Source organism: Aricia agestis, chromosome 20, assembly GCF_905147365.1.
Source record: "Aricia agestis chromosome 20, ilAriAges1.1, whole genome shotgun sequence".
NCBI lineage: Eukaryota > Metazoa > Arthropoda > Insecta > Lepidoptera > Lycaenidae > Aricia > Aricia agestis.
In genome coordinates, this window is record NC_056425.1 from 7983809 (window position 1) to 7999826 (window position 16018).

At 35.3% G+C, this 16018-nt stretch overlaps 1 protein-coding gene across 2 annotated transcripts in view; it reads right to left on the bottom strand.

The window, feature by feature from the left end:
- LOC121737200 (carbohydrate sulfotransferase 11) overlaps positions 1–16018 on the bottom strand; it is a 74086-nt gene that overhangs the window by 54684 nt on the left and 3384 nt on the right. The gene's annotated exons all lie outside the window — the stretch shown is intronic.

The following is a 16018-nucleotide window of genomic DNA, read 5'->3' on the forward strand; positions in this document are numbered from 1 at the left end:
CCCACTGACCTAAGTATATAGTTTTGTAATAAATTAATAATATAATATAATGAAGCTGATAGGCCGATAATCGATATTTATATGTTTTGTATCATATCGTAATTTATCAATATTAATTTGATATTACAATCTACTAATTCAAAAGTTTATCGTTGAAATAAAAGGAAGTTGATTGAAAATTGATAGAAGCACATCCTGTGTATTACAAATTGGTTTTTCCGATATGATAATTTTAAGTTACCTCGGATTAAAATAGTAGAAGGGGAATGCGCAGTGTTTAATATTTATATTATTATTATAGGGACTCATAGCACAGAATAGATAATAGTACAAGTTATGGGTCTCTATGGTGGGGTGAGCAGCTCACGCTATTGGTAAATCAGTGATTATATACCTATGTCATAAGTATAAGTAATAATATGTTGTTCAAATGCAGTTTCTCTAGTTTTTGATCGACTTCTAAAAAGGAGGAGTTTCCATATTCGGCTGTATATATAAAATTTTTTTCTTCAGTGATCCAAAAATTGTGCGCGATCTACACCTACAATGCTTAACATAACACCTGCAATAACTTACTTTATTCCCACAATAACGAATAAAGTTCCAAATTGCCTGTAATTTCGCCGGCCATAGGTAAGTCATAACTCATAACCATTTAGTACCATAAAACTTGATACAGATACTTACTTGAAGAGTTTCTGATATTCAAATTAGTAATGTGATACAGAAAAGTAAAGAAAAGTATAAAAAATGCAGCATAAGTTTGAAGACAGCATATCATTTGGATAGGTAATGAATACGCTATTAAATAAATGAAATATATAATGAAATTATGGGCTGTACAAACTCAAATAATATGTAAAATTATAAAGCAAGCAAAAATTTTATACGTGGGAGAGCCATGCTTCGGCGCGAATGGGCCGGCTCGACCGGAGAAATACCACGTTCTCACAGAAAACCGGCGTGAAACAGCGCTTGCGTTTCGCCGAGTGAGTGAGTTTACCGGAGGCCCAATCCCCTACCGTATTCCCTTCCCTACCTTCCCCTATTCCCTTCCCATCCCTACCCTCCCCTATTACCTTATTCCATCTTAAAAGACCGGCAACGCACCTGCAGCTCTTCTGATGCTGCGAGTGTCCATGGGCGACGGAAGTTGCTTTCCATCAGGTGACCCGTTTGCTCGTTTATTTCATTAAAAAAAATGCAACATACAAGATATTTTTTTAACTCAACAAAGTTATACAAAGCTAATCACAAGTCATCACAAGTGTATCGTTTTTCTGTCTGTCTGTCCACCTGTTTTCTGATTTTGATGAAATGTTTTCGGAGGCGATAAATCGATCTAGCTAGGAATCATTTTTAGAAAATGTCATTTTATTCGTGTTTTATCGAATACCGAGCAAAGCTCGGTCAAATAGACAGTAATTAACAAAACAAAGTGGTATAATAAAATATTATATCCTCAGTCCCCAATTCCCCATTGACTTATTGTTAAAAAGACAGCTCGCATATTTAATATTCTAAAAGCGTTATAGAGATACTTGTGAGTTGTGTATAACTGTTAACTTTCCATTGGTATTCGTTTGTAGTCCCATAAAAATATACTGACAATTATTATAAGTCGCCATTTATTCGTGACTTAAATTATAATACACCACACCATGATTTTAATAATTATTAAAAGTGTCATTAAGGATTAAAAGTGTCATGTGTAACGAAGCGAAAATTACAATTTCAATACCTATTATAAAAATAAAAATACCGAAGATAAAAACAAATTTAAAAATTACGTAAAAATTTTAAAGAAATGTATTAATACGGCCAGGAGAACAAGTAACAAAAGATTCCTCATAAACTCATATAACAAATGTAAAGCATCATGGGATATAATTAAGGGTTAATAAACATGTAGGCGAAAGTAAAATCATTAATGAAATTAACTTTAATAATACTAACATAACTAACCCGACTCAGATTGCTGACATATTTAATAAAAATTTCATAAATACACAAAGTACTACAAATAAGTTTAAAATTCCAAGCAACCCAAAACAAAATGAAAACAGTACTTTCCTAGCACCTACCGATGAGAAAGAAGTAACATCTATAATAAAATCTTTAAAAAACTCTAACTCGACAGGTTATGACGAAATTTCTACAAAGATATTAAAAAACTGTGCGACTGAATTAGCTCCCATATTAACGCACCTTATAAATATTTCTCTTGAACAGGGTAAATTTCCAAAAAGCCTGAAAACCTCTGTAGTTATCCCTATATTCAAGAGTGGAGATAAAAAAAATATAAATAATTATAGTAAAAGGAGGGGAAGTAAGTTATCTTCATACAAAGGCACCGCGCGCGGCTTGTATGTGTGCGCCATAGTACCACCACGTACCGTACCGTAATGCGTCGCCACGTACCGCACACAATAAAATCTCGGCGGTACCAGCCTAGTAAAACTGGCCGAGATTTTGTTGTGTGCCGTACGTGGCGACGCATTGATACTATGGCGCACACATACAAGCCGCGCGCGGTGCCTTTGTATGAAGATAACTTACTTCCCCTCCTTTTACTATGCTTTTGTCAGCAATCTCTTGCAATTACACGTCTAACTAAAGTGTAAACTTAACCGCTTTTTCGTCAGCACCGCGTAAGTGGCATCTTGGCCGCTTTTTCGACAGCATGGCGTCCGCAGTAATTATGATAATGTACATAATTGACACTGCATTTCCTCAACATGCTAACCTACTTCGGCTTTCCACGAGTAATTACTTTATTTTGAGCTGACTGCGGCTAACCAAAATAGCAAACGTGGTGTAAATGCACAATGTGTTATTATAATGTAAACAACTAGGGTGAGCATTACAAGACCTAGTCATTGGACAGAGCACAAAAACACTATATTTATTAAGGTAATACTTTAAAAACTACCTGTTTTTCTTTAAAATCAGGCGTTCTATTACTTTAAAAACAGGCAGTTTTTAAAGCAACGACCATCAACCAATATAGTCTTTTTTTTTAAATCTTTATTTTTTTAAAGGGATTTTTGATCAACCAATATAGTCTTTTTGTGCTTTGTCCAATGACTGGTACTGCTCAATCACTAGTTTAAAATTATGACACGGTACGGTTTTAGAGAATTCGGTGCTACATAAAATTACATAAAAGTTAATAAGACGTATTATATTACCGTACTTCTGTTGTTTTGCTTATACAGGCTGTAACAAAACAAAGTGATAATATTTTAGGGTACCAATACACTGTAAAAGTAGCAGCGCTACAAGAACAATTTTTTTAACCTTTGTATGGAAAAATTATCATTTAGTCACACATACAAATATTATCATTTAGTTTTGTTACACTCTGTATACAGCTTCGATATGGTATTGACGTTGACTTGATTAGATAAAACATGAGGTGTGTAACATGTCGGATTTTGGGCGTATAATTATTTACTATATTATGTGCTAGTATAGCGCCCTCTGCTCCGCCCCTGTTTAATATTCCCTACTAGACGACGCCCGCAACTCCGTTGCGCCAAAACTCGTATATCGCGCGGAAACCGTACATTTTTCCGGGATAAAAGTAAGTATCCTAAGTAGGTTTTTTCCCGGGACTCATATCGCCATACCAAATCAAATCAATCGTTTTTAGTTTTCAGACTTTATCATAAATCACAATCAAGTTTGACCTAGATAAATAATAATATTAATAAACCCAAAACTATTAGTACGGGAGCCCTAGAACAATTTTTTTATTACTATCAAGCTAATTTTTTGTGAGTAGCTTCATTTTGATAAGACGAACAACATTTTTATCTGCAAAAAATCTTGAAAGTGACAGCTGACATAAATAGAAAGGATTACATACATTGATTTGATTGTCCTAAAATATGGATTGTTCTATTTGTACATTTGTCACACAACATTGTCCTAAAATTACTAATAAAACAGTCCATATTTTAGGACCATCAATTCAAAGTATGAAATCCTTTCTATCCCTGTTAGCTACCACTTTCGAGATTTTTCGCAAATAAAAATGTTGTTGGTCTTATCAAAATGAAGAGTGAATGGTCTTATCAAAATCAGAATGTAGCTACTCACAAAAAATTCGCTTGTCAATAGTAATAAAAAAAAAAAATGTTCTAGGGCTCCCGTACTATGTGTTTTAGACCAAACGATTATACAAACTTAGCGTGTTACCTTATATTATCTTTCTGAGTGGGGACAAGACATCTCTTCTGAGTGTGGACAAGACATCTCAAAGATAACAGATAAGAGAAAGGTCGTAACTCGTAGATAAGTCGGCTTATCTGACGATCTCTAACATTTTAGTGGTAATCTATAATCCATGGTGATTTTTGACAATCCGACTTGGCTTATGTTTAACAAATGCATAGGACGTAATGAAATAAATAATGATTTCCTATAGAAAATTGAATTACATAACATATTATACATATTAATTATTATAATAGAGGAAATAGTGCAAGAATACTAGGTTTTTATTGCTGTAAAACATGATTTTGCATCAATTGCACCAGCCAACTAAGATGCAATCAATATCTTGATATGAACTAAAAAATATTGTTTTTAAAACGATACTTGTTAAGTATGTGTCTCCAAATCGATGATAGTAAAGGTTAGTTCACAACAATACGCGTAGGCGTAGCACTAGCGATGCAGTTGGGTTTTTGAAATAGCAATTCAAAATTGAACTTTGTTTACTACGCGATTCAGAAAACACGTGTACACACGCAGTTCCAAATTCCAATTTCAAACCGCCCGCTGTGCAACGTAGCTCTTACGTATTTCTTTGAATTTTTGTCGATCGCGGACGCTTGCCGCATTGATCGGAACGGTACGGAACTACGTTGCAACTTGCAAAGATCGGAACCTTTATTAAAAGTGCAGCGCTGTGCCGCCTAACGCCTAAGGGTCAATTCAGACCGCAACGTGACGAGGCGAGGCGCGACGCGACGCGACCTAAATTAGTATGGATTTGACAGATGTCGTCAGCGTGAGACGTCTTGCGAATCTGTCAAATCCATACTAATTTAGTAATGCATCTCGTTGCGGTCTGAATCAACCCTTACATTAATAATATTATTATGATGAGGATGACAGTTTTTAATGTAATTAATTATTGTGTAGAACACAAATAAGTAGATGACGCGGCTAGTGATACTAAGCTAATTGTGTTCGACACAGTTGGCGCGTTGTTTGTTGACGTAGTCAACTGGGCAACTGTCCCAGTGTTGGGCAAGGGTCTAGTTAAAGGAGAAATCCAAGAAGCCAAGCGTCCTATGAAGATGAGTTTGCTACTAAGGTTGGGTGATTTTAGGCTCCAGAAACTTTAAGAGGAAATTGGGTTGGCTACTTTAGACTTGGAAAAAATATTAAAAAGCCAGGTTACATAATATTATATCGCCTTTTTTTACGATTTTCGATTTTCAATTATGTATATTGTTTTTTCAGCACCATTTTTCCGGTTGGAGAAAAATCTGATTCATGTGGTGTTTCTTAAAATTAAAAGCAACTTACCATCAGGGCCTGTAGACAAGTGGCGAAGCTCTAACGCTAACGCTAATTCTAGCGCTACAAAATGTATGCGATTTGACATAAGTCATCGCTTCGCTAGCGATACTAATGTCAAATCCATACATTTTGTAGCGCTAGAATTAGCGTTAGCGTTTTGCCACTTGTCTACGGGGGCAGGGAATCTAGATCATTTGTCGTAAACATAAAGCTTAGGCTTACTTTATAGTACTAAAACATGACGCGCCGCAATTGTAAAAGTGTGTTAAGCATATTCTGGAAGAATTCCAAAATTTGGGGAATGTTTGCGCAGTGACTTGTTCGTTTATTCGGAGCGTGACAACCGATGATGTATCGACGTACACAAGGCCAGGGAAATAACATTTACATCGTCTTTAAACATAATAATTCATGTAACGTCAGTCTAGTTCCCAGTGTTTTTTTTTATGAAATAAGGAGGCAAACGAGAAAACGGGTCACCTGATGGAAAGCAAATTCCGTCGCCCATGGACACTCGCACCATCAGAAGAGCTGCAGGTGCGTTGCCGGCTTTTTAAAAGGGAATAGGGGAGGGTAGGGATGGGAAGGGAAGGGAATAGGGAAGGGTAGGAAAGGGAATAGGGTAGGGGATTGGGCCTCTGGTGATAAACTAATTTCGGTGCAAGTGCAACGAAAAACGAAGTCAAGCAACATCTAGTATTCTTTGTTTACATAAAAAGTCTCGTAATAGATATCCAAGGCGTCAAAGATTATGTTGAATAATGATCACAACAAAAACTGGCCTCGACCGATCTAGTTTTCCTCAACACAAGAAAATGACTTGCCAGGGAAATGACGATTATAGATGACAAGGTTGATAACTTGTTTATAAATAATGGAGGGGAAAAGTTGGCGTCGTAAGTCATAACACAAACTAGAACGTAAAGAAATAAAGGCCTTTGCCAATAAACGAAGAAGGCGTTAAGAAATTTTAGGGCATATAGTTACTCATTTGTAATTGTAATCGATCGTTTCGATCTATCGCAAAAAAGACTAGTCAGATGACTTTCCAAAAGTGAGGGTTAAAAACAACTAGACGTTGATAATCGCTATGTAAAGTAAGGAGGCAAAATTCCAATGATATTAATATGCTTCGATGAACAACAAATGTCACAAAAACTCCAGAAATAAAAAAAGGCCAGTGGTGAATGTTGCTTTAAAATTAAAATTTACCTAAGATTATTTTTGTAAACACTAAACTAGATGTAATAAATTAAATCTACTTTACATGATATAAAATTGTTTTACAAAAGAATCGTGTCGAACTACAAACACTCTTAAACCAACAGAGCTTTCGAAAGCTCCAACAATGCTTTATAATTCAAATAGCCGACTATAGAGCGTAGAATGTTAAGATACGCATAATATAAGATATTATGGCCGGGTTACATTGTTCTAATCTTTTTTATGATTATGATTCAGTGATCCAATCGTTAATGATGAGGCGGCAGTTGCTTTGGTGGGGGCACCTTGTAAGAATGCCGAAGAAGAGAAAGGCATAGCGCATCTTCTTTTCTGAGTTGGAACAAGGCAAACGCGGTCAATTTCTACGCTACAAGGACGTATAGAAAAGACACATGAAGAGATACAATATTGATCCCTAGCAACTTATTAATCACAACACATACTCTTTTGAGGAAGAACGAAGGCGAGAACTAGATCTCAAACGTGACCAGCTAAAAGTAAGAGCGCCCGCTAATATACGATATAATTATGTATTTACATATTATGGTACCCTAAATTGCGAATCTTGCTCTCGCATCTTTACTGCCAAGATTGGGTATATTAGCCAATAGTCATATTAGAGCAAAACATAGTGATAAAATTATGCACAATTATACACAACCAAGTCACTGAAGCCGAAAACGGCTAGGTAGATTATTATAATTTATATATTACTAGCTGTTTGACCGAGCTTTGCTTGGTATCCGATGAAAATGACATTTTCTAGAAATGATTCCTAGCTAGATCGATTTATCGCCCCCGAAATCCCCTATATACGAAATTTCATGAAAATCGTTTGAGTTGATTCCGATATATATATATATATATATATCGGATTCCGATATATATATATATATATATATATATATATATATATATATATATATATATATATATATATATATATATATATATATATATATATGGATACTTCTTGTATCTGTGGCAAGTGGCAAAATAAAGCGTCAAGAACAAAACAGTTTTAGAATACGCCAAAAAGTAAAGTGGTTGACCTCGGCTGATGATTCAACGGTTTAATGGAATTTTAATGCTTCTCCATTCCTATTAGATAATACTCGTCGCGGACCGCGGATTTCAAGCGAAAAGAGAGCACTTAGACAAATTGTTTTCGATAATTTCGACAAATATGGCGCTTAACTTACGATGCTGTACGTCATATCTCGATTATTTTTTTTTTCTTCGCAGTCGAAACTGTGATAGTAACAAAAATTGTTTTGACAGTACTAGCACAGATTACATATTAGTTGACATTATCTCGAAAAGCTTTATTGAAAGTTTCTTTATATCCTGCGACCAGACTTAAACAGGCAGTATTATTATTCATTTGATTTATATTCAGTACACGTACCTTATGTAAAGTGTAAACAGACAATGTCGAATTCGGGACTCAAACCCGCTACCGTTATGTGGCAATTAATATTATGCGCATGATATGTGATGCGTAATATGGATATTATGTATTAAGTTACATGTCGCCCGCAACTCCATTGGTCCGTTTTTCGGGATAAAAGTATCCTATGTCCTTTCCCGGGACTCAGAGTTTCTCCATACCAAATTTCAGCAAAATTGGTACAGCGGTTTGGGCGTGAAGAGGTAACAGACAGACAGACACACTTTCGCATTTATAATGTAAGTATGGATAGTACAGGAGTCAATTACTTAAACTTATGTAAATCTATTATATAATATTTAATTTTAGTACTGCCTTTTTTGCTACTTAGCTCACATAGTACTTTTTTTTATGAGATAAGGGGGCAAACGAGCAGACGGGTCACCTGATGGAAAGCAACTTCCTTCGCCCATGGACACTCGCAGCATCAGAAGAGTTGCAGGTGCGTTGCCGGCCTTTTAAGAGGGAATAGGGTAATAGGGAAGGGTAGGGATGGGAAGGGAAGGGAATAGGGGGGGTAGGGAAGGGAAAAGGGTAGGGGATTGGGCCTCCGGTAAACTCACTCACTTGGCGAAACACAGCGCAAGCGCTGTTTCACGCCGGTTTTCATGGTGTACATACCGAGAAACTCACGGGATCCGGACATTATCCTGCAAGAAAAGTCTGCTGCTATGCTAATCTACTTTATGACTGTAAGTTGTAACAAATTTAATAAAGTAGTAGTTTCAAAACCTTTTGATAACAAACAAATTTTCCTCTTTTAATAATTAAAAGAAGAAGGTTTTGTTTGTTATCAAAAAGATTTATAACAGTTTAGTTTCTTCGGACAATGGACAGTTAGATGAATACTGTTCGTTCTAGTATATTTTGCCACAATTGGCTACAATTGCCAACATATTGACATTTATAATGTCAAAGGTCTAGGTCCTAGGAGATGTGGACACACGAGATGGCCATATCAAATGACATAACTATTGACTCATAGCGAACTAGATGTTGAAACATTCAAAACGATTCAGCCGGTGATAGTGAAGAGGTAACAAATAGACACGTGTATTTATTAAATAAGTAGATATCGCTTTCAACTTTGATGCGTCAAAATTTCATTCAAACTACCCTATGTCCTTTCCCAGGACTCAAAGTATTTCCATGCCCAACGATAAACCGTGAATAAGAAATATGCAGATAGTAGAGACACACTAAGTATCACATAATATTAGTAAGTAGTATGGATAATATTTAATTTGTAGGATGATACCTACTAAAATCACAGTTATATAAGTTGAGCTATTAAAAACTTTCCTTACGCCACAGCGAATAGTACAGCCATAACAGGTGCTGTATAGCATAAAAGCTACTTATTTTTTACTAGATGATGCCCGCAACTCCGTTGCGCCAAAACTCGTTTATCGCGCGGGGATCGTATATTTTTTCGGAACAAAAAGTATCCTATGTCCTTTTCCGGGACTCAAAGTATCTCCATGCCAAATTTCAGCAAAATCGATTCAGAGGTTTGGGCGTGAAGAGGTAACAGACAAACAGACAGACATACTTTCGAAATACATAAGTACCTAAAGAGTAAAATTATTATTTCAACTATGTACTATCAGAGAACTTGATTGCTAAACAGATGGCGGACCTAAGTAATTTGGTCGCGCAAACCTATCCGACCGATCACAGCTAACATTGAATTGACATAAGCCGACCACATGACGTAGGTCCGTCAACTGCCTAGGAATCAATTTCCTCGATGGTACATATTCACATTATGTTACTGTAAGCGGAATTGTGGCAAATGCTTGCAGTGATCTAAGCGATGCTGCAATTTCCAAACTTTTTTCTTGCCAGGTTCAGAGGGGTGTGCCAAAATCTTTTCGTTTTCGCTTCGTTAAAGAGTCGCCGATGAAAATGTATGGAATTGACAAAGGCGTTCGTTAATATGACGTTGACGTTCGATTATGTCAATTCCATACATTTTGATCGGCGATTCTATAAAGAAGCGAAAACGAAAAAGTTTCGGCTAAATGGCCAGGACTCAGAAGTTCTGCTCAGGCCTTCGGATCAAGAGACACCTTTGTCTTAAAATTTCACTTATTTTATTTGTAACGTAATAATATGTTTAAGTTACTAGAAACAACTTCTTAACCGCCATTTGATTTTTAATAATTTCAAGGATTTTGAATACAAATGAAACATCAGAATCAAAATGTTCAATAACTTTATGAAATGACTGATGTAATGAAAACTTGTGACAACCACAGTATAGCAATATGACATAGGGACTAATATCGCTATACTGTGGTGACAACACTTAACAATTTGTTGATCAGTGATTAATAATATTATAATCTCAGAATACATCCAATAAATTATAATTATTTACAAAAAGTAGTGATATCCCACTAAAAACACAAGTTCCGTACAAACATTATTCATGTCTATGGAGTTCCCCGTATAAAGGATGGAGATCTATATGAGTGCCAAGTTCTATGGAAAATTGAAATGTGTATATTGGATGTATAGGAACCAAATAACATTATGAACAAATAATAAAGTCTATTTCTTTGCTTTATTGAATATATACAACAATTGATGTTATTTTAATAATGTGAGATCTTAAAGTAGATTAGATCTAACTTGGCCAAAGTTATTTGGTTCCTATACATCCAATATACATATTTCAATTTTCCATAGAACTTGGCACTCATATAGATCTCCATCCTTTTTAGGGGGAACTCCATAGACATGAATAATGTTTGTACGGAACTTGTGTTTTTAGTGGGATATCACTACTTTTTGTAAATAATTATAATTTATTGGATGTATTCTGAGATTATAATATTATTAATCACTGATCAACAAATTGATAAGTGTTGTCACAGTATAGCAATATTAGTCCCTATGTCATATTGCTATACTGCTGTTGTCACAATCAGCTCGCTTCAAGAACACGAACGAATATAGAAACATTTACATTAGATAAAGATTATTTATGTTTAAGTGTTAACAAACAACTAGACTTCCTGACTGAATACGTAGAGCTGGAGAAAATATATTATAGTAAACTGTTACAATTTTGATTGAAATCAATTTAACAAAACAAAAATCCGACTTCAAACAGTAATTTCCTCTTTCCTGAAATTTTATATTTCCACCAAAAAAAGATCCATCAAAATCGGTTCCATGTAGTAAACAAGTTGCAAAATCAAATCCAATTACAAATCTAGCTGCAATTGGTCACGTGGTCGTCGAAGTGGTTACAGCAATCATGTGTTATTCCAAAGCACTTTGCCATTTGACTACATCCAGTGGCAGTGGCGGATTGACATGGGAAAGTAGGCCGAGCCCATTGACTCGAAAACAAAATTCCCTCGTCGCGGTGTTTTTTGCCAAACACCTCCGAAACGGCTGGACTGATTTCAATAAATTCGTGTGCTTATCTAGATCGGCAAACATCTATTTTTGATTATCTAGATCAGCCAACATCTGTTTTTGGGCTAGAATTTACGGGTTACATAAAAAATTAACCTTTTATTTATGAAAATGCCAATAGCCATAAATTAAATAATTATACACTTTCCTTGCACTTATTCCACTTTATTTTAAGATATTTATTACAAAATTGTTAAATACACGAACGGTTTTGAAAAAATCATCATCAGGTGTACTGACACTCTGTATTGATTTTTTCGAAACCGGTCGTTTTCGAAACAATTTTGTAATAAATATCTTAAAATAAAGTGGAATAAGTGCAAGGAAAGTGTATAATTATTTAATTGAAGATGAATTTCCACCAAGAAGTGACAGTACATTCAATATCATAATAGCCATAAAGCCTGCTAAGGTCCAGCAATAATAAAGAAATGCAATAATATTTGACAAACCCCAACCCAATGGGGTTTGTCAATCGTAGCTGTCAATACAGGTGATCGGGAACCCGGCCGTACGTTATCCGAATTTCTGATCAGGAAAATTCGGACGCTCATACATTTTGATTTTTGACACTCAGAATCTAAATTCTGATGGTAAGCGGGGTCTACAACAAAATGTATGAACAGAGTGCGTTTCGGCGGGGCGTCCGAATTTTTCTGATCAGAGAATCGGATAATGTGCGACCGAGCAGGTAAATAAACAACCTGAAGCACTTCTTTAGACTGTACTAATTGAAGTTGACCGAAAGTCCGAAACAACGAAAAGGGCGGCCATAATGGTGCTACGATGGTGCCCCTTCGCTATATCCGGCCCTGGCAGTGGGCAGGGCGAAATGTCCGCCGTCACGCGAGCGGCTCATTACAGCGGCGCTGCCAGTAATTGGTGATCGAATTCGCCGAATTTCAATTTAACTTTCTTCGCCTCCATTTTGGGGTGACTCAATTTTTTCTACACGTGCCTTATTGGTTCAAAGTTAATTTTCCTCTGACAAGACTCGCATTATACGGGATGTAACGAAATAAAAGTAATAATACTTGAAGGATTGTACGTCTATACGGTATACCTAATATGTATTTGACGTGTCCCTTAATCTATATCTATACATGTAATAAAACTGTATAGCCCGTCAAAAAAGTCACGACATTAATAGAGTCGCCACTTGTTTCCGGTGTGGCCTCTTATGGCCACGCTGTATCCAGTCACTATAAAAGATTTTGATACTTTAATTAAATACAGTTTAAAAACACGTAAATATTATGATTTATATATATTATGTAGTTAAGAAAATTTGAAATAATTATGATGTAGTTATATTGTGTGTTTAATTTACGACATTACAAGAAACAATTTAATCTATGTAAAGTACAGTCTGTCAAAAAAGTCATGAAATTAAAAAGTGGCAACATCGTAGTGTCATCCCTTTCAAATCAATCTAAGAAAAAAGGGATGACATTATGATGTTGCCACTTTTTAATTTCATGACTTTTTTGACAGACTGTACCTACTTATTATAATCTTTGTATATGTCATAGTCTGTCTCTGTCAAGAAAGTGAAGAAATTAAAAAGTGGCAACAACTTAGATTGATTTGAAAGGTGTCATCCCTTTCAAATCAATCTAAGAAATAATCGGTCAAGTGCGAGTCGGACTTGCGCACGAAGGGTTCCGTACCGTTATAGAGCAAAAATCAGCCAAAATTGTGTTTTGTATGGGAGCCCCCCTTAAATTTTTATTTTATTTAAATATTATTAAATAACACATATTATAATTATGGCCTTTGTGAAAATTTCAAGTGCCTACTTGTTGTCATCATTTGCTAGCATATATTTGTCTTCTTCCAACTTCATATCTGGTGTTTAAAATTTTTCCCCCCCAACCCTCAAAGGGGACCAAAGAGGGGGCAGATCAGATATCAAACTTTTTTCTTGAATAAACTTACATCATATTATAAACTGTATTTTCCAATTTAATAACTGGTGTATAAAATTTTTCCCCTCACCCCTCTAAGGGGACAAGAGAGGAGGCAAGATTTTGTATAAAACTTTTTTCTTTAACACGAAAACTACTGATCCGATTTGAATACGGTTTTTGCAGATATATATGCCTTATTGAAACTTAGCCTTACATCTGCGCCGCCCCAAGTCGAGTTTTAATTCTCTTTCTTTAGGATCTTCTAAGTTATTTGTTAAAAGTGAAATTATTCTAACCTAAACTAAAGATACAGTTTTCAAGTGTCATTGGATTAATATACGGGGGACTTTGCCCCGGACCCTACTTGGGGTGGTGGTACCTAAATTAATCTAACCAAAACTGAACATGCAGATTTTGCGTGTCGTTCGATTAATATGCGGGAGGCTTTGCCCCTGGCTGCCCCCCCCCCCCCAAACCCCGGTAATGTTGCAAAGCAAAATGGTGTTGCGTCGTAAGTCGTGAGTTTTACTTCTCCTTCTTTAGAATCAACGTAAGTTATTTATTAAAAGTGAAATAAATCTACCCAAAGCTAAACATGCAGATTTTGCGTGTCGTTTGATTAACATGCGGGAGTCTTTGCCCCCCCCCCCCCCCCTCCTGGTAATGTTGCCAAGCAAAAACGTGTTACGTCGTTAGTGTTGAGTTTTAATTCTCCTTTAGCATCAAATAAAGTTATTTATTAAAAGTAAAATTAATCTAACATGTTGCGTCGTTAGTGTTGAGTTTTAATTCTTATTCCTTAGGAACAAACCAAGTTATTAATTAATAGTGAAACATCTGAAACATAGAGATTTCGAGTGTCATTTGATTAATATGAGGGAGGCTTTGCCTGGATATGGACAGACGGATAGGCTGATATTATATCTTTGTAATCGTGTTCCGTTTTTTAGCATTTGAGTAAGGGACCATAAAAAGGAGAGAATTATCCATTTCCGTTATTTTACTATGCTAACGCCTAGGAAGAACGTCTTTGGTCTTGGAAAAACATCATTTTTCTAAAGGAGATTTGCAAGAATATTCGTATTGTACACGATTTTCGAATTCCACGCGAGCGAAGCCGCGGGAAAAAGCTAGTTATATAATAAATATATACATAATAGAGTTCGCTGTGAAAGTAGCAGTGCTGAAAGCGCAAAAAATTTCCTTATTGTAATATAAAATAGTGTAAGCTATCCACAACTTATTTGAGTGATGCTCCATACTCTATCTGTCAAGTTAAGTAAATGATAGCCTATCCGGCACTTATCAGGAAGTGGTGAAACAGACCGTTAGTCTCAACTCTCAAATATCTTATTGCAAATACTCTGTTTGACTTACAAGTTACAACAGTAAGGGCCTGTTTCACCACTTTCTGATAAAGTGCCTAATAGGCTAATGGCTATTCATAACTTTTTTGACTGATTCTCCATACTGATCTGTCAAGTTAATTGGTGGATAGCCTTATCAGGAAGTGGTGAAACAGGCCCTAAGTTATTAATTATTATTGTCATAAGCAAAAAATTGGTAGCAATAATTGCCACCTACTCAATTGGTTTTGATACTTTAATAAAATGATAATGGAAGCTTGTTGTTGTTTAAACTTTAAACACGTAATTAACATAATATTATTATGCGTAAAAACGCATAGTAAATTAGTAATATTATTATGTTACGTGTTTAAAGATAACAAAAACGTTATCATTACTAACATACATATTTTAAAAATAATCATTAATCATAAACACTTTAGTCATTGACTTGATGAGTTATTAATTAAATATTCCTATTTAAAATACACGGACAGCTAGTATTTCTTTTGTGAACCGTTTATACCTAACTGTTAAAACAAAAAACGTTACTTTTGAATAAATACGAAGATACTTTCCTAATTAAAAGAAAGTTAGTAGATTATTTGATACAGTTTAATTGTAAACAAAAGTGTAAAGTCGACCAAATTAAAGTGTTTATAATGTATATTTTTCACGCACTGTAAGAACTTAGTAGGTAAGTAATATTCAAATAGGTGTAGAGATCTACAGATACAGAGATGATTTGGTAACCCTACCATAATCTATACTAATTACTAATATTATAATTATAAAGCGGAAGAGTTTGTTAGTTACTTTGTTTGTTTGTTTGAACGCGCTAATCTCAGGAACTACTGGTCCGATTTGAAAAATTCTTTCAGTGTTAGATAGTCCATTTATTGAGGAAGGCTATAGGCTATATTTATCACGCTAAGTCTAATAGGAGCGAAGAAATAGAGGAAAATGTGGAAAAAACGGGGGGAAATTATTTAAAAGGGCTTATTTGAACGCGCTAATCTCGGGAACTACTAGTCCGATTTGAAAAATTCTTTCAGTGTTAGATAGTCCATTTATCGAGGAAGGATATAGGCTACATTTTATCATGCTAAAACTAATAG